Below are 4506 nucleotides of genomic sequence, written 5' to 3'. Positions count from 1 at the left end.
CACCAGCCAAGCCAACCCACACCCTTCAGCCCTCTCCCTGATGAGCAAATAACTGTTTTCTCCCATAAGCTCTTCCAGCCCATTTCCCCAGAGCAGTGACAGCCCTGAGCGTCTGCCCCAGCTCCTGCAGCTGGCACAGGTGTGCTGAGAGCCTCTCAGGTGACACATCTGGCACCTGTGCCAAGGCAGCCCTTCCTGGGGAGATGCTGATGCTCCTGCCCCAGCTTCGTGCTAGGGAACCAGCCCTGAGCAGAGCCCATCTCTGGGGAGTGACCTCCCTACAGTGCCAACCCGAGGATTTCCTCATGGAAAGGGTGCTCAGGCACTGGCAGGGGCTGCCCAGGGAGGTCTGGAGTGCCCATCCCTGGAGGTGCCCAAGGAAGGGCTGGAGGTGGCACTCAGGGCTCTGGGCTGGGGCACAGCTTGGACTCAAGGGGCTGGGAGGGCTTTTCCAAACTCAGTGGCTCTGAGATTTGGAGATACTCCTCCCTTTTAACAAAGGACTGAAAACTGTGCCTCCACTCCCAAACTCCACCTGTTTTTTCCCAGCTGGAGCAGCTCCCTGGCATCCAGTGAGCACACACGGAGCAGGAACCAGCAGCAGCATCCAGCTGAGGGGACAATGGCAACGACCCCATGAGCCACCAAGGCAAAAACACAAATCAAAACCTATTTTATGTCCATAGAATACAACCTGTGCTCATGAGGGTGTTGTTCTCTGACTCACTGCAGCCAAGGGCCTGACAACACAGAAATGCTCCTCAATCCTGGGAAATAAGCTGGTCTAATTCCCTCATTTCTGTTCAAACAGGGAGTAAGACTGATCTGGAGAGACTGGAAACAAGCACTCAGGCCAGCACAAACCTGTGCCCACACACTGGCCTTAGACTTGAGAGATCAAGGTCTTAATATGGAAAAAGTAGATTTTAATCTTGGATAGCTGTAATTAAATTTCCCACACTTAAAGCATAAGGCCTTCTCATAATATTTAGAATCAGATTAATGTTTTTCTGGACATTAGGGCATCACAGAAAGAATTTTAAACGTTTTAAAATATCACATTTTTTGAACTGTCATATGAAGAAGGTTAAGTTTATCTTCAGTGGAAAAAAATCCCACTGTGCCACCGTATATCAAATTTGGATATTTCACAACAGGCAGGAACAGAATGATTGGATACCCCTTACTACTGGGTTTTTCTCACCCGTCCCAATTACAAAGGATCAGAATTCACACACACAGAACTTTTGCTCCTTGCTTTCTGTATGGTTACTTCTAAGTCATGATGCCAAACCCACAGAAAAAGGTTCCTCATCTCCTGGGAGCACTTAACAACCCAAAAGACCTCAGGGATTGTTCAGGGATTTCTGATCGCCACTGAATTTTAGTGATGAGAGAAAAGTCACCAAAAAAGCCCAACTCAGAGTCCAACACCATCCTGATGCTGGAGAAAATTTAAAAGTTTGCATGCAAAGCTATTTTCTCCTGCTACACAAGCTGTGAAATGACCCTGGCCTGCTGCTGTTTCCCTGCCTCTCCCACATCCTTTGAGTTTTAGGGACAGAATGTTTTTAAATTCTGTAATTACTTTTTCACACAGAATCACTAAACCCTTGCAAACTCACCTGACAGGTACTGTTACCCACAGAGATTTCAGAGGAAAATAACCAGATTTTAGTCGCCTGAGCACAACCCAGGCTGGACACAGAGCAGCTTCAGCACAGCCTCAGAGCAGAAGCTGCACAAACAATTTTACTCTGCAATTTTTCTAATCTTTACTGCATTCATGTCTATGGCATCTCCTATTTTACTTAAAATAAAATAAAATATATAAATAAATATGCAAACAACCTACCCTGCAACTTTTCTTACCATTCTTATCTTTAGTCAGCACATCTTGCACACTGCAAGGACCTCGCTGAGGAGACAGTCACTGGTATTTCTGATTCTAACTGCTGACATGAAAAGATTTGGGATGTTCTCATTTTTTAGTTTCAAACTGTGTGCCCATTTCAGCTGCAAAATTAAATACAAGCTTAAGGTACACACAAGGCAACAACTGATATCTGCCTCCCTGTTCCACTCCGGCCTCCCCAGATATTAAAGAAGCATTGAGGTCCTTCATGGATTTAAACCCTATTCCCATTCTATCTCCAGCAATGTATTTCTTCTACAGTTTTCACAGAACAAAAAACAAACAAATGGAAAAATCTTTCTTCCTTATTTTTCCCATCGACACCTCCCTTTAAGGAATGATTCATGATCCATGTAAACCTTCAACAAGTGGAACAGGAAGAAACAGCACTTAAAAAGGAATATATCTTCATTATTTAACACTCCCACCATTTCCTAGGTGGGTTTACATTACTCATACACCTCACATACATTTTCGAATGCTCCAAGTGCAAAGCATGCCTGGAAAACACAGAGTGTAAATAAACCTGTTAAAGCTGGGCTATTTTTTCCAGAATGAAGGGTAATTTCTATTCCAAGGATGAAGTACAGTTCTGCCAACTGAACTTTCAATCCAGGGTTATGCTGGAAAGGCTTTAAGCCCCCTAATCCCAACAAGATCCCCATATAACTTTCCCAAAGGCAGACTGAAGTGACAACAGTGTCCCTTTTGGGGACATTGCCTGAGTAACAGTACCAGGGTGGGCTGCAGCTCTCCTTCTTCCCAAACCTCTCCATTCCCACCTCCACAAGCACAGCCCCAGCACCTGGCCTGCAGAGGAGGATCCAAATCCAGCAGTCTGACCCTGTCCCAGCCCTGCTCCCCATGGAAGAGACTGGGAAAGCTGAAATCCCTTCTCTGGAGTTTTAGTTTTATTTTACACGGAGCTGCACTTCCTCAGCATGTGAGCTCAGACTCACATCGCCCAAAGGCATCACTGCAGGCTGGTTTTTATCAGACTATCTAATGCCTGAACAAAGCCATGGGCTAGGAAGTTGGCTTTGGAAAATAAATCAGTGCACGCCCCTTGCACACTGCCCGCGTTGGGCGTTGGTGAACAGACACAGGCTGGGAGTTTGCAGGGAAGAATGAGGCTGCTGAGGGAGCACAGCCCACATTCCCACATCCCACCCGCAGGGCTGAGGAAGGGGTGGGAGAGGAAACACACAGGTTTCAAACTCAGGTATCCAGTTCTGCTGTGCTCAGGTCATGGTCATTAACTCCCACCTTTTTTTCCTGAAAATACAGGCACTCGAGGAATCCTACAAATATTGTACAGGTTCCGTAGTGCCCACACCTCACCAGTGCTGCTCCCACATACACACGGATACATCAGGAACCCTTCCCAAAGTGAGGGTTACACATCTCTGGCATGCTTGGACAGTCAATCACATTTACCAGTACAGGAACACCTACCTGCATAACCAACTGCATTAATGCACTACCCCATCACCCCAAAAAATCAAGCTTTAAAAATTCCTCCACTGCATCCAACAATTTAAAGGATTAAATGAGCTTGTTGAGAATTTCTCCAGGCTACCTCCACTGACTGGGTCCTGTATTCTCCTCTAGCCCTTGCAGTTATCACTTCGCTATCAGTTTCTCTTCCTTGGCACATGGTACATTCATTATTGTACATTCACACAGTAAGTTTCAAAATATGGGAAAAAAATTGACACATTCAATGCTACAGGGACTCTCCCACTCTCTCATCCTCTCTTTATCTAAATCCCAACTCCATCTCCACAGCTTGCAGGGTTTTTGAAGCAACACAAGCATTACGAACCAGTTCAGTGACAACACACTTCACAATATGAATACCTGGGTTCTGGCAGAGGGTGAGGAAAGAGAAGCAGTTTCTAAACAGCTGCACAAAAGTAAATACATTTACATGTGAGAATCTGCCTCTCACTCCAGTTACACCAGTGGCTCCACAGGCTTCCACTATGTGCTTGTCTTTAGCAGAGCAAATCCTCTGGCACAGCCTGGCTCCCTAATCTCCACAGGGCTCTGCAGATGAGTCTGCCCTGGCTCTGCCCGAGGTGTGAGCAGACACAACACTGAGCTGGCAAACAACAGCTTTACACACCCCTCTCTGAGGAAACCAGGAGTGTGTGCTTCAGCCAGGTAACCCCACGGCAATGGGGTCCTTCGGCGATTCTGTCACCCATCCCCATGGCTCCGGGCAACAGGACACACTGCAGATCCCTTGGGAAAAGGCATTTGTGGAGACACTTGTAGGGGTCAACACCACCAGTAGGACTCTGCCAGGAAAGGCGATTAGTGCAGAGACCTGGTTATCTGTCCCTAGCAGTTCCCAGAACACAAAGAGATTTGCCATTGTAAGCGAGCACATCTGTTTTGCTGAAAAAAAAAAAAAAAAAAAAAGCCTAAGTTTTACTTAACTTCCACATTTCCAGTATGTAAAAACACGGAGACCTGCAGCTGTCAGATGAGACAAGTATTCCATCCCATGGGAGGGTGTATCTCGAACTCTGCCGAGCGCGAGCCTACCCACGCTGGGAATGCTACCCAGGAAAAGTCACAACACA

This window comes from Corvus brachyrhynchos, unplaced genomic scaffold (genome assembly GCF_000691975.1).
Source record: "Corvus brachyrhynchos isolate BGI_N302 unplaced genomic scaffold, ASM69197v1 scaffold21, whole genome shotgun sequence".
In the NCBI taxonomy this organism is placed as follows: domain Eukaryota; kingdom Metazoa; phylum Chordata; class Aves; order Passeriformes; family Corvidae; genus Corvus; species Corvus brachyrhynchos.
The sequence above is the reverse complement of the archived record's forward strand: the minus strand, read 5'-3'. Positions refer to the sequence as shown.